The 24,575-nt window shown below is 45.0% G+C and overlaps 1 long non-coding RNA gene across 1 annotated transcript; it reads left to right on the top strand.

The window, feature by feature from the left end:
• Nucleotides 1–3,962: 3,962 nt before the first annotated feature.
• On the top strand, nucleotides 3,963–18,911 carry LOC138373594 (uncharacterized). The gene is made up of 3 exons (XR_011231235.1): nucleotides 3,963–4,241; nucleotides 11,835–11,946; nucleotides 12,410–18,911. It is a non-coding gene; the product is annotated as an uncharacterized lncRNA (long non-coding RNA).
• The last annotated feature ends 5,664 nt before the right edge of the window (nucleotides 18,912–24,575 follow it).

Below are 24,575 nucleotides of genomic sequence, written 5' to 3' on the forward strand. Positions count from 1 at the left end.
AATCTCTCTAATGCACTCCATAATATTAACTGGGAATCTGAACTTAATAATTCACAGGATATAAACTCATCAACTAACCTCTTTCTCTCCAAAACTCTAAGCCTCTACAACACTCACTGTCCCCTCCTTACCAAACAAGTAACTGATAAAAGAAAAAATAACCCGTGGCTCACAAGTGGCATAATTAAATCAATCAACAAAAAACATGAATACGAAAAGAAATTTAGGAGTGGCCTAGTTTCAATGGAAGTAGTTAAAAGGTACTCATCAGTGCTTACCAGTATCATAAGAAAAGCAAAACTTTCATATTATGAGACTAGATTCAAAGAAGCAAAAGGCAACATGAAAAGCACATGGAATACCATCTCTAACATCCTGGGAACTAAACAACACTCCCACAACCAGATAACACTCTCTAAGGATGGCCTTACACTGTCATCTGACTTAGAAATGGCGAATGAATTTAATAGCTTCTTTTCATCGATTAGTGCTAACCTTGCTAGTAAAATCCCACAGACTCAGACACATATCAACACATATCTCTCAGGCAGCTATCCAAACTCTCTTCTCCTCTCACCAGTCAGCCCGTCAGATGTTGTGTCCATCATACACTCACTAGCTCTGCTGTTCAACAAATCCCTTGAGTGTCATACCTTCCCTGATTTGCCCGAAACGCATTGCGTAATAGTGGCTTTAGGCATTGTATGTACTAGCTCTATCTATATATCAATCCATTAATGTAACATCACTTGTATGTATATACCTTACCTGAATAAACATCTGAATCTGATCTTACCTGAATAAACTAAAAACCAAAGCTGGGAACATCAGTGAAATCCCATCCATTGTATACAAGAGCGCCTCCCATGCCCTTGCGCCACCTATAGCTCTGCTGTTCAACAAATCCCTTGAGTGTCATACCTTCCCTGATATCCTTAAAAAAGCAAGAGTAACGCCAGTTCATAAAGGAGGTAATCCGTCAGACATAAACAACTATAGACCAATATCGAACCTACCCATACTATCAAAAATATTTGAAAAAATTATCTACAAACAGCTCTACTCCTATCTCGTAAAATTCGACATTCTTAGCCCCTGTCAGTTTGGATTCCGCTCTCAAAAGAGTACCAACGATGCAATTATTAGTCTCCTTGATATAATTTACTCAGCTCTTGACAAAAATGAGTTTCCAATTGGACTCTTCATTGACCTGAGAAAGGCCTTTGATACTGTTAATCACGATTACCTCTTATGTAAACTCCATCATTATGGAATCCGAGGCCATGCACTGGACTATATACAATCCTATCTTAGTGATAGACACCAATGTGTAGCCATCAATAATATAATCTCTCCCATTCTACCAATAACTGTTGGAGTGCCACAGGGCAGCATCTTGGGACCTCTTCTTTTTCTTATATACATTAATGATCTGCCTAATGTCTCTAACATTCTGAAACCTATTTTGTTTGCTGATGATACTACCCTCATCTACTCCAACCCCAACCCACATACACTAAATGATGTTGTTAATAATGAACTAAAAAAAGTCCACTTATGGATGTCAACCAACAAACTAGCTAACACTTAACATAGAAAAGACCTACTACATCCTATTCGGAAGCAAATCTACAAATGCAATTCAGCTTCAGATTGACAATGTAAACATTAACAATAAAAATGATGGAAAGTTTCTTGGCATATTCCTAGACAAGAGACTCAACTTCAGTACCCACATACAACACATAACTAAGAAAGTCTCTAAAACAGTTGGTATACTCTCCAAAATCAGATATTATGTTCCTAACTCTGCTCTCATCTCTCTATATTATGCACTAATCTATCCCTATCTCAACTATGGTATCTGTGCATGGGGTTCAACCACTGCAAACCACCTCAAGTCCATCATCACCCAGCAAAAATCTGCTATCAGAATAATATCAAATTCTGCTTTCAGACAACACACAGCCCCCTTTTTTAACTCCCTAAACATGCTAAACATAATCTCACTCCACAAATTCTCTTGTGTCAACTACATTTACAAAAACCTGTTCTTAAATGCAAATCCTTGTCTGAAACTCTTCCTGGACAGATGTAATAGGACCCATTATCACTCACCAGAAATAAATATCTCTTTGATATCCCCAGAGTTAAACTTAATCTGTGTAAACACTCAATGCAAATAAAGGGACCCAGTTTATCGAACTCACTCCCTACTGAATTGAAAAGTTGTCCTACTTTTACATCATTCAAAATCAATACTAAAAAGTACCTAATTTCATCTTCATAGTTTTTCACTTTTTGCCTTAAAATTGCACTGTATCAATTGCTACCCAATCTCCCAACCTTTATGATCCCAATTTGAACATCTTTACCATTGTGATCATTGCTGTTTTCTTATATGTGCTGCCAATCTGTTGTATGGTGTCTATAAATCTTGTTTATCTGTATCTCTTGCTACCCAGTCTCCCAATCTTTATGTACCCAATCTGAACATCTTTACCATTGTGATCATTGCTGTCTTATATGTGCTGTCAATCTGCTGTATGGTGTCTATTAACCTTGTTTAAATTACTAATCAAGCTGTCAATGTAATCAATCAGAGCTTTAATATAACAATGTGCTTTAATATACCTAGTTATCTCTCTCATCTCATTTTTCTCTTGTAATGTATCTTTATCATTTATCAATTCTGATTGAAATTACCTACTTAAAATTATCTGCTAGATTAAGGACCTGCCCGAAACGCTGCGCGTACTAGTGGCTTTACAAGAATGTAAATACTGTACTATCCAATGTATTCTCACAAACCCAATGTACCTTCTTGTATATATATAAATAAATAAATAAATAAATAAATAAACCTATAAGTCAACCAATCTTTGTAAAAAAAATTCTTGTATGTATGTACCTTACCTAAATAAACATTTTATTTTATTTATTTCTGGTGTGGTGGTCATGGGTGCTGTTACAACCTTCTATGAAGCTTTTGAGGTCAGGATTGGCATTACAGTTTAGCGTTTTATATATGTATAATACACATGAGAGAATATGCAGTGACTTAATGTCTAACATATTCAGAGATTTGAGTAGGGGTACCGAGTGATGTCTGGGGCCAGAGTTGGATATTGTCCTAATAGCAGCTTTGTGTTGAGTAATTAGAGGACGTAAATGATTTTTGGTAGTAGAGCCCCAAGAACAAATACCATAGTTGAGATATGGATAGATAAGGGAGTAATAGAGAGTCACCAGGGCAGGGCGGGGTACATAATATCTGATCTTAGAAAGAATGCCACAAGTTTTTGAAACTTTTTTGATATATTTAGAATGTGTCCCTGGAAATTCAGCTTGTGGTCAATGAGAATGCCAAGGAATTTGCTATCTAATTTGTTACAAATTTGGGTATTGTTTATTTTGAGATTTATTTTATTAGAGGATTTATTGCCAAACAGAATATAGAAAGTTTTGTCAATGTTAAGGGTGAGTTTGTTGGCAGTTAGCCAAAGATGGACTTTATTTAGCTGAGTATTTACTGTGGCATTTAGAGCAAGGGGGTCAGGACTGGAGTAAATGAAGGTTGTGTCGTCAGCAAATAGAATTAGTTTGAGGTGTTGGGAGGCATTTGGAAGGTCATTAATGTAGATGAGAAAGAGGAGAGGGCCAAGTATGCTGCCCTGAGGAACACCAATGTTGATGGGTAGGGTGGGAGAAATTGAATTATTCACGGAAACATACTGGAGCCTGTCAGTAAGGTATTGAACTTGAATTGAACTTGAGCAGTAAACAGGTACCCCAGGAGTTTCCGGGTTATGTCGCTTGCATCCTACGATAGGTCAGTAGGTGGCTTAGGGGTTACGTTGATGAGTCTAACAGGCTAAATGCCCCGACTAACACCAACTAACATAAACAATGTATACCATTAGGGGTTCCCAGACAATCAACCATAGAAAACGTGAAGGTTGCCGGGACGCGGAACAGAAGCGACGGTCCGAGAGCTTCACCACGACAACAACAACCACAGCCATTACGACCGGGCCGGGGCGCATCCGATCCCACGATCCCTAAATCAACACACGACCGGGCCCAGACCTCTCTCTCAACACTCCTGCAGTCGTCGCCAGGGGAACACCTTCCACTAAACTACGTCTTCTATAAAGAATATATTGTCTGGGTGTGATTTGTCTCGAGTCCAGGTCATCATAACGTACACGCCGTTATCGGCGTTCTTCACACACCACAAGGTAACAACTTTTGTCATGGACCTCCTTTACCCTCCGGAGGTGACTGCCAAGACGGTGCCGCACAGTCTGTCCCCACCTTGCACAGTCTGACCACCTTGCACAGTCTGCCTCCACCTTGCACAGTCTGCCCACCTTGCACAGTCTGATGCCACCTTGCTTGGTCTGCCTCACCTTGCACAGTCTGCCCCCCCTTGCACAGTCTGCCCCCACCTTACACAATCTGCCCCCACCTTGCACAGCCTGCCCTCACATTGCACAGCCTGCCCCCACCTTGCACAGCCTGCCCCCACCTTGCACAGTCTGCCCCCACCTTGCACGGTCTGCCCCCCACCTTGCACGATCAGCCCCTATCTTGCACAGTCTGCCCCCACCTTGCACAGCCTGCCCCCACCTTGCACAGCCTGCCCCCACCTTGCACAGTCTGCCCCCACCTTGCACAGTCTGCCCCCACCTTGCACGATCAGCCCCCACCTTGCACAGTCGGCGGCCCACCTTGCATAGTCGGCCCCCACCTTACACAGTCGGCTTCCCCCCTTGCACAGTCTGCCCCCCACCTTGCACAGTCTGCCCTCACCTTGCACAGCATGCCCTCACCTTGCATGATTAGCCCCCACCTTGCACAGTCAGCGGCCCACCTTGCACAGTCGGCTTCCCACCTTGCACAGTCGGCTTCCCACCTTGCACAGTCGGCTTCCCACCTTGCACAGTCGGCTTCCCACCTTGCACAGTCGGCTTCCCACCTTGCACAGTCGGCGGCCCACCTTATCCAGCGGCCCACCTTATCCTGCGGCCCACCTCTATCCTGAGCCCAATAGGCTCAGGTTAGAATAGAGCCTAATAGGCTCAAGAACCTGTACACCTGTTGATTGACGGTTGAGAGGCGGGACCAAAGAGTCAGAGCTCAACCCCCGCAAGCACAGCTAGGTGAGTACAACTAGGTGAGTACCTTGCACAGTCGGCCCCCACCTTGCACAGTCGGCCCCCACCTTGCACAGTCGGCTTCCCACTTTGCACAGTTGGCAGCCCACCTTCCACAGTCGCCTCCCCATGCACAGTTGACCCACCTTGCACAGTCGGCTCACCTTACAAAGTTGGCTAAAGTTAGGAAGGTTTTAATATCCATTGGTGGACAGTCTTGTATGTGACATCACTTGTTAGACTGGGGTAAATTTAGGTTGGGTAAGGTTTGGGTTGGGTAAGGTTTGGGTTGGGTTGGGCAAGTTTAGTTAGGTTTTAATATCCACTGAAGAACAGTCTTGAGTACGATGTTACTTGTATCCTTCCAAGCAATCCCATTTAAATTCAACCCAACTCACCCATATGCCTCTCCAATCTATTCTTGAAAGTTAAAATGTCTTGTCACTATACTACTACTACTACTCCTCGGCTACCAGGGCCAGCTTTAGACCTTACGGTGAGGCCTTAATCTGTGGGAAGCTGTAGAAACTCATTTTGATAATTGTTAGTAAGGCTCTGGGGGTGCAGTGGTAACTCACTTCCCCGTGAGCTATTTTGTCTGATTTCATATCCTGTCCTGGGAGGATTGACTAGGTGCCAGTATTTAACTGTTAACCTCTGTTCACCCAGCAGTAATGGTACCTAGTAATTGGGTACTTTAACTCCGGAACTGGAGCCCCTAGGGCAGTTCGTTGTTGGCTTCAACCTCGTTCTGACAGTCCTGCGACAGTGCTGGAGTTTGAAAAATTCTTAAAAATTTTGTTCTTATCCAAAAATGTTGAAATACATTCCCTCACCACAGGAAAAATAAAGAAAAATGCAAATTAAGTTACAGTGGGCCCTCCGCTTACAAATTGAATCTGTTCCCAGAGACGGTTCGTAAGCCAAAAGTTTGCAACATAAAACAAATTTTCCCATAAAAAATAATGTAAATTGAAATAATCCGTTCCACACTCCCAAAAATATTAACTTCAAAATACATTTCATACCTAATTCACACAAATATTTAGTACTATATTATGTTCATGTTATAGCTTACCTTTATTGATGACTCTTGTTGGCGTATGGAAGACGGTGAGGAGGGGGAAAGGAGGAGAGGTGTTACTGTTTGGAAAGGGAGTTCCCTTCCAATATAACTTCAGGCAGTGATAACTTTTCTAGGGTAATCTTTCCTATGTTTTGCAGGCATACCACTAGGACCTTGTTGTGGCTCACTACTTGCTTGTCTTGAATCTGTCTAAAAACACTTGTTTTTCCCTACATTTTAACATTTGTCTGTAGTGAGACATCACATTGTCATTCAAAAGGTCAATGCAACAGCCTGATACAGCTTTATCGGGGTGAGTTTCTTTCAACAAAACTTTGCAGTTCTTCTCATAATTTACACATTTTCCTAACCCCTAATCTGCTCTGGGCTATTTGGCCTTCAACTCCCACAGGTGCATAAAAAAAAAAAATTCAATTTTTTTTCTTATAAACCTGGTAATTTGTGTTCCCTGACCACGAGAAAATTAAAAAAAAATAATTGTACATACCAATGACGTAAATGAGCCGACAATATGAGCGATGACGTCACACCCAGTATGCTCGTTCATACATTGTATGTCCCAGAGGCATCGCTCGCGGTCTTCAAGCAGCCAAAGTTGCCACGATTTTATTTTTTGTTGCATTATTTACAGTGTCTAGGCGTATTTTACCAATTTTTCTGGGGGGAGCCCCTACGGCTCCCCGGAGCTATCCATGGCTGATATGGATACCCTAACTATTTTGCATCAGTCGATGTGGGTGGAGTTCTAGGCCTACCGGGGATCACGAGCCAGAACCTGGCCCCCTCACAGAGGCACGGGGAGCAATGGCCCATAGAATTGCACATGTGATTTGGAGCATTCTGTATCTGCCATCGACCGGGACAGGCACCCAGAAAGGTAAGTGCCACAAAACAAACCCCTATTCTGGTTAACAACAAAAATCGACAAACGAGTGGCCAGAGCTCCCCACAAAAAAACGAACTAACAAGCATGACGTCACACGAGCCGCACCGCATGTCTGCGCAGCTCCCTCCCCTCTCCGGGAGGGGGAAGGGGGAGCCCCAGACTCCCGCGCCGGCGATCCCCGCCCCAGTTCCTGGGCTGATGGGATAGTGCATGGTCGTGTGGCTCCAGCTCCGGTCTTGTCTCAGTGCTGTGACTTGTTTGCAGTGCTGCTCTTACGGTGGTCGTGTGAGCTGGAAGTAGTATTCTTAGGTACTCGGTGCAGGCAGCTCGCTCGTTGCAGGGTAGGTTGTTGCAACACGCTCAGGTTGTCGCTTCCCCGGACGCCCCAAGGCTGCCCCGCTTTGTGTAGGGACCCGGACTTGGGGGTTTTGGTCGCTTCGGCCTTGGTTCCTTCCACGCCCCCTTGTTTTTCCCCTTCGGTGGTCCATTTTGTTCCCTCCCCCTCCTGCTTCCAGCCCCTATGCGTCTGCAGGCTTCGGGGTCGGGGCGGGGTTAGAGGTTCTGAGACTTGGGCAGTTTTGGGGGTTGCCCCGTCCGGGGTAGCTGCGGAGGCATTCGAGTCTGTTCCTCCGGCCGATGCTCCGGGGTCTGACCAGTGGGCCCCTTCTCTTCCAGCTCTCTCGGCTTCCCCGTCTTTTTCTTGTGAGGCCGGGGCTTTGGAGGTCGACTCGGCCCCGGGGCCTGGTGTAGAGGCTCCTGGGATTGGGGAGGAGCGGCCTTCTGGGCCTTGGGCTCCATTGCGCCCCGCCTGGATTTCCGTCCTTCTGCGCGGGGCTTACTGTTGCAAGGAGTGGGGTTTTCTTTTCCCCCCTCTGCGTACGATTTTGACTTGGGTTCTGCTCCTCCCCAGGTTCGGTTCCGTGTCCCTGTGGTTTCTTTGGTTCCGTCTTCTGGAGATTTTTGGCTACCCGCATCTCTTCCCCTGCGGTGCGGTTGCCCTTTGCGGCTTACCTCCTACGTGTCCTGGAGTTTGTCTCCGTACTGGTTCCTTGTAGCCGTTTGGACTCCTTGTCGCTGGTTGGGCTACTTGTGGCCGTTTGGGCTCCTTGTAGCCGTTTGGGCTCCTTGTAGCCATTTGGGCTCCTTGTAGCCGTTTGGGCTCCTTGTAGCTGTTTGGGCTCCTTGTCGCCGTTTGGGCTCCCTGTCGCCGGTTAGTCCTGCGCATGCACCGTGGGAGTTTGTTTTGGTTCTGGGCGGTGTGCACACGTGTTGGTGTTCTGCGTCCATTTTCTCTCGGGGGGTGGGGGGGGGGCTTCATTTCTCGCTCTTTTTTCTCCAGTTCGTGCCCCGTTGCTTTTAGGGGTGTTCTGGAGTGCCGCTGTGGGGAAGTCACAAGGTTTTCCTTGCGTTTTAGGGTGAGGGAGCCTCCTTCGTCGCTCCCCTCCGCCTCTCCGGCATGGGCTCCCTGGCCGCCTCCGGCGGTTCTCATAGGCTTGCATCGTGGCCCTTCAGCGCCTATGTTCTGCAGGTGAGTTGGTGCGGTCTGGCATCTCCTTCGTCCTAACGCTGTTTTTGTTTTTGGAAGTTGGAATCGGTGTACATACATACTTGAGAACTTGGACCGTGACAACCGAGGTGCCTACTGCAGTTGGTTGAGAACAAGGTGAGCCTTGTTCTCAACACCTGATTCCTTCCTCGGTTCACGAGTGACTGCGGGTGGCCTCTTGGCCCTTACGAGGCGGCTCCTGCCTGTACTCATCCTGCCCTTCTCCTATGCGTGTCTAACCTTGCTTGAGTCCGGGGCCCCGCCTCCACCTTGTTCCACAGTGCATGGAATGGTGGGGGTGCCTGTTCGGTGATACATTTTCATGTGTCGAGGGTGTTTTGTGCTCGCCTCCTTGTGCTTGCGGGACTGGGTTCTGGCCCTTTGGTTCCTCCTTTCCCCTGTCGTTCGCCTGCCGTGCGAATTCTGTGCTTCATGGGCGCTCTCGTCTCTGCTCTTGGGGCTGTGTATGGGGTAAGCCCAAGTGTGGGCTGCCTAATGTGTTCCTTCGATTGCCTGTTACACTGCACACGTTGCTTCTACCGTCCCTGTGGCTCGGTTGGGTACTCGGTTTCCGTCTGTGTCCCCTTGTGTGCCACTCGTGTTAACCCTTAACATGCTAGGGGTATAATATCCTTTCTTCCCCACAGGCGCATGTAATTTTGAAAAAAAATATAATTTTTTCTTCCTAACCTGTTAATTTGTGTTCACTGATCACGGGAAAAATAATAAAAAAATCGTAAGTGGCATATATTGCCCGCTATAGGGCGGCGAAGTCTGGAAAATTATAGGTGCTGACTCAGCGTGAGTCCCAGGCGGTCTGTTGCTCGCCAGCTGTCAGGCCGGAGTTGCCACAAAGAGATAATTACCTAATTATTTCAATGTCTCTGATTGATTTTTCATAGTTTTTTTGCTGTAATATTATTCAATAGTTTGTAGTTTGATATATTTATATAATAAAATGAGTGAATCATTGCTGTACTCAAAAATATGGTGTGCATATTGTTAATTCAATTATGTTCTTCAATCAGTCTGTTATTACACTATAAGCACAGGTTATATATAAGTATCTGCATGTTTTGTTCACTATAACGAACCACTAAGTAGCTGTTATGAGTCAAAAAGTAATGAGGAGTGACCGCCGTGTACCAGCCAGCCACTCCCGCCCCCCCCCTCAAGTCATCTGACTCACCCACATTCTCCTCCCACAATACTGTTTTTGCTATAATTCACTATATACACTATATTCACTATATTTTTTCTATGGTCGTGGTCATAGGTTTCTTCGTCTGCAGCCGTCTCCCTTTTCTGGCGAATGATGTGCCTGCTGCTTTCCGGAGGGGTCCTTGGGTTGTCTCGACTTCGTGTTGAGGAGTGGTGCACCGACCGCCTCCCGTGCATATCCCCTTGTTTTCTTAGGTAGTCTCTGGTGAAGTAGCTCCGGGGAGCCGTAGGGGCTCCCCCCAGAAAACCAGTGTTGAATGTAATGAAACGCCATTTTCTGGGTGAGTCCCGGAGGCTCCCTGGCACCCTCTCGCCCTCCGGTCAGCAGTTTTTTCACGGTTTTGATATCCAGCCTCGGAACTGGGGTGGGGATCGCCGACGCGGGGGTCTGGGGCTCCCCCTTTCCCCTCCCGAAGAGGGGGAGCTGCGCAGACATGGCTCTTGTGACGTCATGCTTGTTAGTTCGTTTTTTCTTGGGGAGTTCTGTCCACTCGTTTGTCGTTTTTTGTTGTTAACCAGAATAGGGGGTTTGTTTTGTGGTGCTTACCTTTCTGGGTGCCTGTCCCGGTCTATGGCAGATATAGAATGCTCCAAATCACATGTGCAATTCTATGGGCCATTGCTCCCCGTGTCTCTCTGAGGGGGCCAGGTTCTGGCTCATGGTCCCCGGTAGCCTAGAACTCCACCCACATCGACTGATGCAAAATAGTTAGGGTATCCATATCAGCCATGGATCGCTCCGGGGAGCCTCCGGGACTCACCCAGAAAATGGCGTTTCATTACATTCAACGCAGTTTTTTTTCACTGTGTTGCATATAATGTTACTTGATGTTGAATTATAATACAACTTGCATCCATTCAATATACACCTGAATATTAGTGTCAAAATTATGTGCACACAAATGTTTTATTTTACACCGTATAAAATATGTATTCACATATTTCATCGATATATATTCACACACTCAATATTTACAGGTTTTTGTAACATTATTGCACATTTAGAAGTCCTGGAGACAGTGGTAGTCATTGAAGCAGTTGACAGCACACAATGAGACGGCACATACTTCACACCATGTTTACACCTGTTTACGTTTCTGTTCTCTCATTTGTGTGGTTTTACAAACTATGCAATCATGTTGGCCTATTGCATGCTTTCCAGCTGGTTGCAAATGTTTTAGTCTGTGTACTTGAAAGGTCTCCATGTGAGTGAGTCTGTGTGTAGGAGCATGGTGCAATACTGGGTTCTGAATGGATCTTTGTATGCCAGGAATGTCTTTGCCAAACTTTGTTAGTAACTGACACAACTGTAAAACTAAACGTGAGGAAATGTGGTTTAATAATGAAGCACATCATTTTCACCAGATAAATATTGAAACTGTTCAGCATGCTTACGTCAACAAGATTGAAAAACATTTTTTCGTCCACTTCAATGTTTTCCATACACACTCGACGACACCCACCATCATGTCACATTTATCAACCAAACGCATGTTGATATTATAGTCAAGAACATAGTCTGGTTTATATATTGATTGCTCAGTTCACCTTGCCACTGTTCACCATTATACTATCGTGAACGGTTGTCAGCATGTTTACTTCTCTCTTGTCTTTCCACCTAACTGAGAGTATTCGATCGCTTTTTCTTAGCTGGCAGTCACCAACTTCAAGATTATTGTTAAACACTGGCATTTTCCTTCATCTTGCCTTTACTGTGCCACACACTCCAATTAAATTTTCAAGCAAGAACCTGGTTAGTAAGGGGGACTTGTATAATAGTTATCAGCATATAAAATGTGTCCCTTGTTCAGCCATAACGCCATCAGTGTCTTCACTACACTATCTGAGAAACCATGTCGGTCTTTACTGGCAATGTCTACATTGCTAGCAAAATACAGAATCATGTGTAACACAATTCCTGTTTCACATTCACAGAGAACGTAGAATTTCAATCCAAATCTGTTGCGTTTGGAGGGAATATACTGCTTGAAGCCAACACGTCCTTTGAAAAGCACAAGGAATTCGTCAATCACCAGCTCCTGTGCTGGTACGTAGAAATCTCTGTACTTTCCAGTCAGTTCATTCATAATGTGCCTGTCTCTCCAAAGTCTATCATCCTCTGTCCGATCTTCATTACTTACAAAATGAAGACACCTGAGGAGTATCTGAAACTTGTCTCAAGACATACATTTCTCGAACAAAGGTGTTGGAACAGTATGGTCTTTGCTTCAATAATCTGAGATAACGTGTTTTACACAATGTTTCATCAACATACATAGTGCAAAAAAAACAAAACATACAATTCACCTACAGTAGTGTTTTTCCAGTGCTGTAATCGGGAAAAATCTGTTAACTCATGTTAAATGAGATGAGCCGTGTGAATATTCGTTTGGTGAACAATATGTTCCATGAGCGGCTCATCAAAAAATGCATTAAAATAGTTCATTTCACACACTTCCTCACCAATATCAGGGAAAAGGTCTGTAATCCCAACATCTTTATTGTCAAAGGCAAGAATTAGTGGAAAAAAATCGTCACCATCACTCCACGTAAGTGCTCCTGGTGTTCTGCGAGACAAAACAGCAGCATCACGCTGCGGAATCAGTGCACATCGTGGACCAGGAGCTGAAGCCCGTCTATGCAAAGTACAGGCGCCAACTGAAGATGTGGTAAAATCATGTGAACATGAGGGTCTTGCTTCTTCATTGTCTCCAAGTGGTGCCATGCGGTAGCGCTTGGTGGGGCGAGACGCTGCCGATGCGACAAAACCTCGCTTGATGACACCACTGGCACTAGCGACAGTCGTGGTAATACTATGCTCTGAGTCAACTTCACTAAAACCAGAAAAAGCTGGTTTTCAGCGTATCGCAAGAAGAAGGTAGGCAAGAACTCCAATCGACTGATGCCACAGTACAAACAGTACTGATGCCACAGTACTGTACTAGGTGAGTATAGTCTAATACATATCACCTGCCTTCTTCTGACTTGTTGCCCAAAATATCCTCATACTCTAAATATGTACAAGAACTGTGTGATCGTGGGCAAATTAGTGTAGACACTGGGTGATAAGGCACTTCTGAGTGTATAGGCCTCACCATAGGAGCAGGCTGTATGTCAAACTCATTCTCCGTGCTACTATCATTGATCATCAGTGCATATCTTTATCAATGTCAGGGTCATGAATATCACTTTCCTCACCATCAGAAAATAATTCACTAGTTATTAGATCTTGAGTCAATGATTTCATGGTGCGTGCCTGGGAGGTGATTGGCTGTGCGCTCACCATAGTGACTGTTGGGTAACTGAGCTCTCCCACACGTTGGTGGCGAAGCTGGATTTTTGTTCAAAATGGTGGCTGTTCTATATAGCCCCTGGGCAGTGTATGGGGCTTTCCCTACCCCGCTGGCCTTTTAAATCTTGCACGGTACTCCAAAACGTCATATGAAGCGGTGCACACTTTTGCGTCTGTTACTCAACACGTCATATGAAGTGTTGCACAGTATAAGGGTTAATGAGGTAGGGGACATCCTCTACTGCCTCTTCTCACAACTATTTTCTTAGGTTGAACCTTACTACTGACTGACTTGGGACCAATGGCATGATATATAATAATTACTTTAATGTTCAAAATGCAAAAAAAAAAAAAGAAAAAAAGAAGAAAATGAAATTCTTTACAAAGAATTCAAGCGTGATCATCACTAGGTGGGAGGCACTGGTAAACTGAGGCGGGGTTGCCCCTGTCATCAGGAACCACACTCTAGGTTGCCCATGCACATATCAACAAATTACATTACTTGAGGCAAAGTATGTAACTGGATTTCAATTTTATGAAGAAATTGGGCTCGCAACCCGAAAAGTTCGTAAATAGGGGCATTCGTAAGCCGAGGTGTCGCTGTACTTGGGTATAGCAGGGTTGAAAAATGTGGCTATTACATCATCACAACATGCTTGCTCTTTGAGCGAGCATCCCAGGTGGGTCTAGCGGGCCACTCAAATGGAGGGAGTTGCAGTGAGTTCACTGTTGTCACTTGACGTTTTAATATAATAAAACGTTTCAGAATATGCGTCAGTATCCACTCAATTTAACGGCCTATATGGGGCTGTACCCTGGTCGTTATTTCCGTAGCTCCGGTATTTCCGAAGTCGGGTCGGGTAATTTTTCAAGTAACATTCAGGTAAGATATATTTTATACTGTATAACTAAAATTAAATTAAGTTTATTGTGTAATTGCGTTCTAATTTAGTGCCACACCGATGATTAAGCCAGCTGTTGGCTGCTGCATGGATGATGTGTGAACATGTTCTGATCAAGTCCAAATAGGTGGGAAAAAATTGGTTCATTCCTTTGTATTCCAAAATATTTCATGTATCAATCAGTGATTGTTAATATTTTCTCAATAAAATTTTAGAGATGTGTTTTGTTTTACCCTGTACAGTGCAGGTAATGTATTTTTAATGTTACGACACAGGCTATGGCGGCCATGCCATACATTGGCGATCGAGTCTTGTCACTGAGACCTAGCCAAGACGAAATATTTTGAGTTCACCTTTTCTCTGCTAATGATAGAATATACATTTGCAGAGACTAATATGTAGCTTTTGTTGAAAAAAAAAGTTGTAATACTATTGGTAAATTGACTTACTTTTAATGAAGCTGAAGATTACGTCATCCTTTGCAGCACTTGTTTTATATTGTTCAGTACTGTATACAGGGTACATATAGTATGTATACACATTTTCAGGCATTTACTTCACACAACAGCTAGCCTTACTACTAATTCACATGAGTTCTAATTCTAATTCACAATTGAAAATTATTTCTACTGTATATTTACACTGTACAGTATCTTTTTGTCAAGGCTTAAATAATCATTAACACTTACAATATTGTACTCTATCAACACTTTTTACACTAATTTATATGCTTTTCAATCATATTTTATATCGTTAGTGGAGGCTACACGACTTTTGATGGGAATTCAGCATCGGCGGGTGCAACATGGCTTGCAGAGCACTCGTTGCCGGCGGATGCTCCATGACTTGTCGATAGGAATTCAGCATCGGCAGGTGCAGCATATCTTGCAGAGCATTCGTTACCGGCGGAGGCTACACAACTTTTGATGGGAATTCGGCATTGGCGGGTGCAGCATAGCTTGCAGAGCATTCGTTGCCAGCGGAGGCTGCACAACTTGCCGATGGGAATTCAGCATTGGTGGGTGCAGCATAGCTTGCAGAGCATTCATTGCCGGCGGAGGCTGCAAGACTTGTTGATGGGAATTCAGCATCGGCGGGTGCAGCATGGCTTGTTGGGCACTCGTTGCCAGCGGAAGCTGCATGACTTGTTGAATTCCCAGTGGGTGCTTTCACGAACCGTTGAAATCATGAATTTATCTATTTTTGTCTGAATCTGATTTTCTCTGGCTAATATTCTGAGACATTGCTCTCAGCTGCGTGAGTTCACAGTAAACAATGCGGTCACATGGCCAGGCGCAGTACATTCTAGGTCCGTGGGAAAAAAAATACCTATTGCCTATACTATAATAGGTATTTAATAAGAAAACAAAGAATTTTGCTTAATAACAATTGTTTTAAAATATTTTATTAATAATAATTTAGAATTTTCTTCATAAAACTGAATCATTTTAAAAGAAAGTTAAGATTTAATATATGACTCTGGATGATCGAGGTCGGTAGCCTGGTCGCCATGTGAGGGGCTGCCGATGCCAAAACAAACCCAATACCGACCGTTGGTAATATCGACCACTAGACTGGTATACGAGGTTCCAGATACTGATCTTCAAAACCAGTCGTTATTACCAGCAGATTGGAATAAAAGAGGCCATTAAATTGAGTGGATACTGTATAAACCCGCTGAGCCAGACTATATGAGAAGGACCCCCCCAGCCGGATTAGCACGTTTTCCGGATTAACATACTTTTTCACCTTTCACTGAGGGAGTCCAAAAGTGACCATTTCCAAAAATGTTTGTACAGCCACTTGGTTTGCCAACTTCAGTTATCCGAAGGCAGGCAGGGAGGGAGGGAAAGGTAGGAAGTCGGTCAAGTCGGTCAAGTCAGTCAAGTCAGTCAAGTCAGTCAAGTCAGTCAAATCAGTCAAGTCAGTCAAGTCAGTCAAGTCAGTCCAGTTCAGTCCAGTTCAGTCCAGTTCAGTCAGTGAAGGAGAGGTAGCGAGGAATGTGTAATGAAGTCTGCATGTTTATTCGCTGACAAAGCACCGACCAAAGCCTCCCGCCCATATTAAAATTTATATCTTAGCTTTATGCCATTATATGTTGATTTTCGTGTTAAGTGTACAGTATTACGATACATTAATAATCATTAACATATTTTATTGCTTCCTGTTTATTAATGAACAAATGCATTTTTACTTAGGAATTATGGACAGTTGAACTACGCGACCAATGGAGCAGTGTGTGTATAGGAAGTGGGGCGGGTGGGGAAGGTGTGTCGAAGGTTTGTTGATTTTCATCAACAAACTGAGGAGAGGAAGGGGCAGTTGGCGGGCCCACTACTAGTTAGGTGCTGGAGTGGAGGGAAGGGGGGCGGGGAAGGGGGGGGTTGTAGAATGTTGGCAGTAGAGGAGGAGGGGTGGATGCGGCCAGACTGGCAGGTCTCGGGCCAGATCAAGCGTCAGGCTAGACCAGGCCTCAGGCCCTGACCAAACCCTTTGGCCAGACCTCAGACCAGACCATTAGGCCAGACCTCAGACCAGACCATTAGGCCAAACCTCAGACCAGACCTTAGACCAGACCAGGCCTTGGGCCAGACCTTAGGCCAGACCAGGCCTCAGGCCAGACCACGCCTCGGGCCAAGCCTTGGGCTAGAGGTCAGGCCTCGGGCCAGACCACGCCTCGGGCCAAGCCTTGGGCTAGAGGTCAGGCCTCGGGCCAGGTCTCGGTGCATGCTTAGGGACAGGCCTCAGACCAGGCCTCAGGCCAGACCAGACCAGGCCTCAGGCCAGACCAAGCCTCAGGCAAGACCTCAGACCAGACCAAGCATCAGGCAAGACCTCAGACCAAGCCTCAGGCCAGACCTCAGACCAGGCCTCAGGCCAGATTAGGCATCAGGCGAGATCAGGCATGAGGCCAGACCAGACCCGGTCTCCTGCTAGACCTCAGACCAGGTCTCAGGCCAGACCTCAGACCAGGCCTCAGGCCAGATCAGGCGAGATCAGGCATGAGGCCAGACCGGACCTGGTCTCTTGCCAGACCTCAGACCAGGCCAAACCAAGCCAGGTCTCAGACCGGGCCAAGCCAGGTCTCAGGCCAGGCCAAATCACGTCTTGGGCCAGGTTAGGTCAGACCAAGCCAGGCTTCAGGCCAAGCATACACTGCTAGATTGAGTGCGTATGTGCCCACCCATTCCTAGCCTCGCGGCATGCTTCAGTATCATGGTATAGATTGTTTCGTATCAACAGTTATATACTCGGATACATCCAGCAAATAAGAAAATTAAGTAAAAAGTTTATTACTATGAATAAGGAATGCACAAAGTAATGTACATTATAGTACATTCTGTTCATTATTAATGAGTACAAATGTTGACTGCATGTAGGCTAGCTGCCTCCTCACCCCCTCTAATACATCTCCTCACCATTGACACTACCATTTATGAATTCTTCATTTTGACTACAGAATATGATAGAGCAATGTGTTACTAGCAACTGAAATGGTAAAATTTTCTCAGCTGATTTTGTGAAAAGTGGCGAATGAACTTAGTATTGAGGCAGCAGCGGCGCCAGTCACATGGTGCAGCAGTCAACTGATCACTCAAGCCAGACTGGTGGAGGCGTCTCGACTCATCACTGACACCACCCACCGTGTCCCCTGACACTCCCTGCTAATGCAACCTGCCTCTCCTGACAACTTCACCATTGACACCACCTACCTTCCTTGACACCACTATCACTACCTGCCTACCCTGACAACTAACACCACCTGCCGCCCTTGACAACAACTTTCACAATTTGCTTCTCCTGACAAGCTCCACCATTAGTGCCACCTACCTTCCCTGACACCATTAACACTACCTGCATCCCCTGACAGCTTCCACCACTTGCCTCCTCTGACACCTTCCATCACTAACACCACCTGTATCCCCTGACAACAACTTCCAACACTGACACCAAATGCCTCCCCAGACAACAACCACTACCACTGACACCACAAGCCTTTTTTGACAACTTCCACCACTGACACCACCAGTCTTTTCTGACAACTTCCAACACTAACTCCACGGGCCTCCAATGTCACCTGCCCCCCTGACACTAAACCTCAACTACTGACACCACTTGCCCCCTGACTCCGACCCTCAACAATGACCACCTGCCTCCGCTGACACCATTTTATCATCCTTCAACCATTTCTCCCTGGAAACAATGGGTAAGTAAAACAAAATGCAAAATAGGACCAGTGAAGAGCAAAGGTGCTATAGGCACAATCAGAGAACACTGTACAAAGATCAGAGGTCCACAGTTGTTCAACACTCTCCCAGCGAGCATAAAAAATATTGCCGGAACAAACGTGGACATCTTCAAGAGGAAACTAGATTGTTTCCTCCAAGGAGTGCCGGACCAACCGGGCTGTGGTGGGTATGTGAGCCTGCGGGCCGCTCCAAGCAACAGCCTAGTGGACCAAACTCTCACAAGTCAAGCCTGGCCTCAGGCCGGGCTTGGGGAGTAGAAGAACTCCCAGAACCCCATCAACCAGGTATCAACCAGGTAAAACAATGTACAACTATTTACAATTTGGTGAATCATAGTTGATGACAGCCACCTCCGACGCTCGGTCTCGGTGACCTCTTGAACGAACAATCCTCGCTTAATCGAACATCTGTATGTTCCACTGAACATTTAGTACTGAATTCAATTTGTTTGAATTATCTGGGAGTTCGTTGAGTGGGGTTCATTAGAGTGAGGATGCACTGCATTACATAATTATTTTAATGTGTCTGATTTATTTTTCTCAGTTTTTTTGCAGTAATATTATTCAATAGTGAGTAGTGTGATATATATAATAATAAAATGTGTGAACCATCGCCATACTCAAAAGTATGGTGTGCATATCAATGAATCAATTATTATGTTTATAAAACAATATTTTTAATTTTTTTTTATTACACTATACACATTATATATAAGTATCTGCTTGTTGTGTTCACCATAACGAACAACTAAGATGTTATGGTGCATTGAAACAGCATTGTGGCCAACACACTAGCCAACAAACGACGCCACCTCACTCGCCAACATTCCTCCTCACACCACACTGTGTTGTTGTTACACTATATATACACATATGTTATATATAAGTATCTTCATGTTTTGTTCACCATAAATGTATAACTAAGCTGGTATGGTGAGTCCAGACAATAGTGGCTACCACACAATAGCCGGCTGATGCCACCTCCCTCCCTCCCTCACCAAGATTACTTCTCGCACCATACTATGCACGTTGCTGATTCTCACCACAATGCTGCTATTATCATAATCCTGGTCACTAAATCTTGTAAATGAATAACTTTCCACAAGTTTATTTTGTAATGGAACATGCGAAGTCGTTTCAATTTTCTTCTGTGGCTAGCACTGTGAACATTTTAAACAGCTTTGTGTTCACTGATATCTGAACATTGTACACAGTCTTTATCACATTCAGGCTCTAGTGTGGCTTTAATATGGATAATAATAGCAGTTACATATGTATTTTGACATTTTTAGGCGATGCTGTGGTCACAAGCTGAACAGCAGTGCTGTTAGCACATGATATTGTGCCAGCCTTGGTTGCTCACTCAGTACTATGGCCTTCACGCCCAGGAATGTTACCCACAATTTTGTTAAATGGCATCTGTTTACTAGAGCCCCGAGAAAGTTGATGTAAACCCTGTGTAGCTGTGGGACTTTTAAATCTTTGTGGTACAGTGCATCCTCTGGTACATACAGTGTTGTCAAGGGAGGCAGGTGGTCACGTGTTGTCAGGGTAGGCAGGTGGTGTCAGGAGAGGCAGGTGGTGTCAGGAAAGGCAGGTGTTGTCAGGAGAGGCAGGTGGTCTCAATGGTGGATGTTGTTGTCAGTGGAGGCAGGAGGGGGCAGTGGGTGAGCTCTGGTTATCAGTCATCAGCTAGTTGGCAACACATGGCTGGCGCCTCCATGCTTCCACTTCCAGAGTTCACACACTGTCTACTTTTCACCAAATTAACTGAGAAAATGTTACCATTTAAGTTGTTTGTAACACATTGCTCTATCATATTCCATAGTCAAAATGAAGAATTCATAATACTAAATGGTGGTGTCAGTGGTGAGGGTGTATTAGAGGGTTGGTGAAATGCATCACAGGGAAGGAGGTGTGAGTTGAGATGTGTCCGCCCAGTCTGTCCTCTTTCTGCTGACTCCATACTACATGGCCGCCTCGATACTATACTCACTTGATGCTTTTCACAAAATTAGGAGAGAAAATTGTTAGCATTTCAGTGGCTTGTAACACATCGCTCTATCATATTCCATAGTCAGAATGAAGAATGCATAATAAATGGGTGTGTCAGTGGTGACGGGGGGGGGGGGGGGGTTAGGAATTCAGTTAGCTTTTTTTTTTTTGTCGGGTGTGTTGAATTAGACGCCTCTAAGCCTGGCCTTCTCGCTGCTGCCTCAATACACCCCGTAGATGGTGTTAGTGGTGGGAGATGGTGTCAGTGGTGGGGATGGAGTCAGAGAAGTGACTGATGATGAAGAGCTGGCTGATTATTATAGACAACTAAAGGGCATGAAAGATATTATAATAAAGCAGCGCATAAAAAAAAAAAAAAAAAAATTAAGGTTGTTGGGGGTCGGATGGATGCAACGAATTCTGCGCTGGAACGAATAGGCTTTGTATAGTATATATACGAAGCCTATTATAGTTCATTCAAGTGAGGACACACTGTACTTTAATCCTTAAACCGCGCAATACATACATATACGATGGGAGTAACTTTCCTGAAACTGCGTAATACATACAGTACAACCTCGATTCAACGTACCATATGGGACCAGCCCCAGTTCGTTGGAGTGTTGGATTCGTTGCAAGAGGTGACCTTCAGGAGGCGTTTGTGTCAGTGTCTTTTTTTTTTCTTGTACACAATAAAAATGCATTATCATATTACATCCTGTACCTATATATTACTTCTCTACTAAAAATACTGTAATTCATAATATTTACTTTATTTTTGGAGTTATGTCCATCTTGACATTTTGTGAAGTTGTGAATGCTCTACAGTAAATACGTGCTGTAGTGCATTATGTTAGCACTGTGTTGATTAAAAGTAGTTCTGCTGTATGTTGAGTACTACAATACAGTTTATGAAAACTATTGTACACTAAAATTACTGCAACTTTAATTTTAACACTGTATACACACTTAAATTTAACACTTGTTCTAACTGTTCACGCCGCACACAATGTTTTTAGATGTTTGCATCAGCTTTGCTGGTGCTCGCTGCTGCTGTGGGTTCAGTTGCTTCTGAGCTGGTGCTGGCTGCTGTTGTACCAGTGCTGGGTACAACTGTGCTTGTGCTGGGTACAGCTGTTCTTGTACTGGGTACGGATGTTCTCGTGCTGGGTATGGCTGTTCTCGTGCTGGGTACGGCTGTTCTCGTGCTGGGTTCGGCTGTACTCGTGCTTGGTACGGCTGTTCTCGTACATGGTACGGCTGTTCTCTTGCTGAGTATGTCGTGACGCTGAACCCCGGTTCATTCCGAACACAGCGATTACACAACACATAACACCTTGCCTCAGCAACCGTTACTACCACCGTGTACTCCTACACACACCAGACCCTTGAGGCGTACCACTAGGTTTGTACTGGAACACAATGAATGAACATACGGAAGGTATTTAAAGGCCGTCGGGTTTTGTCATTTAATTACAAGAATAGACTATGACAAATAATACTATATTAATTAACATACTCTATTAGGTCAATACACTTAAAATACCCATAGACCACTTGACCTCCGCGATCACCACTCACTCGTAACTTCCGCCTAAGTCCCTAATACGGAATGATTACTACAACGCTCCACACCCGGTTAGTCTTACATTCAATACTCACATACTGCAGACTTAACTTGGTCACTAAGATCACAACAGGCTCTCGCATAGCTGTCTGCTACACTTCGCTGCTGCCACAAACGGGGATCCAAAGGACTTGCTAGTTCAACTTCCACAATCAGACTGACTCCAGCCAACCATGGCCTCAATCATTTCACCACGCCTCTTGAGGAAGGTATAATCCGATTAACCTTATCCCTAGAGCGGTAACCTTGTTCCTAGAAGCCTGACGAAGAATAATTCCTCTTTCCAGGAATTATTAATTTGGCTAAACAGCTTCGGTCTTAATCCATTGACCTTTCTTAGATATGTGATCCATAGTCTGTCTACTTACATGTACTTTCAATCATCAATCGTTAAGTGTTGTAGTAATGATCCTCTAGCTAATAATTCCTACTAACTTGTGGGTTACAACACCACTCCCCTCCTTAAACACGCATATGTCCCCATATGCATCATTGCAATGGTTCCATTAGTGCAAGGACCTGGAGGATGCACCCACCATATGTGTACAACTACAAAATCATCCAAAAAGTTCATCATACACACGATGAAATAAATTAAAATTTTCCCCGACATGACTCACAACACTTCTCCAACATATACATTATATTCACATCATAGCACAGGTAAAATAGTCTGTAATAATTTTTCCCATCTCCAACAATGCACATATACCTAAACTGCTGACATATAATTACATACAAACATAACCATAAAATTACATGGACCAGAATGCTGGCACTTAAACAGAAATGACACTAGTCATTAATATATACACAACACATATATATCTAAGGTTCTTCATCCTTAGTAATTATAATTTAACATCTTGCCCTGTACTGTTGACATAAGGGCTTACAATGATCACACAATGTTTCACTGGCCTCCTCCACAATTGGCAGCATCACTTCTCTTGTCTTCGTGTCCCATGGTTGCTAGGTCATAGATCCTCCATGACCCAGACAAAACCCAGGCTGTCCAGCCTGGTGAATGTTGTCAATGTCCCATCGTTGCTCTGAGGTAACGTGATCCTGGCCTCCAGAGCAACGGAGATTCCTACCCCAGGGTCATGTTCCCTTGGGTCTGTGCTGACGTCTCGTTCCAGGGCACCAATCCCAGAACGCTGTAGATCCCTCACAGCTCTCTGGTCTAGGCCCATCCGCCCAGAGTGTGTCCACCTGTATTCACACCTTCCCGACCGCTGTACCTGCAAAATATTCCCTCGGAGCCCCCTGGCTCGATCCCATTATTACATAACCCCCTCGGCTCCTTACTCTCTCCCCGTATATAGCCTGAGCGCAGCTGCAAAACCATTGCAGCTGGCCCTTATCCCTGCTTTGATGTCAGGGGGCGAATTTCGCCTATAACGTCACGTTGGCTTCACTTCCACCCCCCTTTTTTTCTAGAATAACTGAGTGTAGCCTCATAGCTTCCCTTCTACTCTACCTGAAGCTCTGTGACATGATCCCGGGGGACCTTCTCAAGCCTAACACTCAGTAATGGTGCCGATGAGGTAATATACAGTATATACATACACATACATTATCACAATAAATACCTCATTAAAATAATTTCACAACTAATGTCACTAAAGCATCATACTGCCACTGGCTCGCCTCTAGCGAGATTCCTGTAACAACTTAATTAATGAGAGATTAGTATATCTACTTGGCTCGTCCACTGCAGCCACCAACACCTGAAATTTGAAATTCTACCTTATAATCTTATCCATAAGACTTACCCACTCCGACTTAATTAATTAAAATTTTAATGAAAATAATGAATTTTTATTAGTCTTTTATGAGTCTTGCTAGAGATATCGACTTGACTCGCCTACTGCAGCCACCAACTCCTGCAATTATCCACATTTCATCTTATCCATAAGACTTACCCACTCCGACACACCATTACCACTGGTCATCCCAACCACTGATGACCTCAATATAATGCCACATATTCTCACAACCACTTCCTGCGTCCTAACGCACCGACCTTGCTACGCCGATACTCACCTTACCGACCACTACCTGGCGCCCCTGCGCCACCATATACTCCACAACACCACACTCCATACCAGGCGTCCAAACGCCACCACACTACACCACCCAGTTGCGTCCCCAACGCCATCAACACCACACACGGCGTCCCCAACGCCATCAACACAACACCCGGCGTCCCCAACGCCATCAACACCACACCCGGCGTCCCCAACGCCATCAACACCACACCCGGCGTCCCCAACGCCATCAACACCACACCCGGCGTCCCCAACGCCATCAACACAACACCCGGCGTCCCTAACGCCATCAACACAACACCCGGCGTCCCCAACGCCATCAACACCACACACGGCGTCCCCAACGCCATCAACACAACACCCGGCGTCCCCAACGCCATCAACACCACACACGGCGTCCCCAACGCCATCAACACAACACCCGGCGTCCCCAACGTCATCAACACAACACACGGCGTCCCCAACGCCATCAACACAACACCCGGGGTCCCCAACGCCATCTCAACACAACACCCGGCGTCCCCAACGCCATCAACACAACACCCGGGGTCCCCAAC

This window comes from Procambarus clarkii, chromosome 5, assembly GCF_040958095.1.
Source record: "Procambarus clarkii isolate CNS0578487 chromosome 5, FALCON_Pclarkii_2.0, whole genome shotgun sequence".
NCBI classification, from domain to species: domain Eukaryota; kingdom Metazoa; phylum Arthropoda; class Malacostraca; order Decapoda; family Cambaridae; genus Procambarus; species Procambarus clarkii.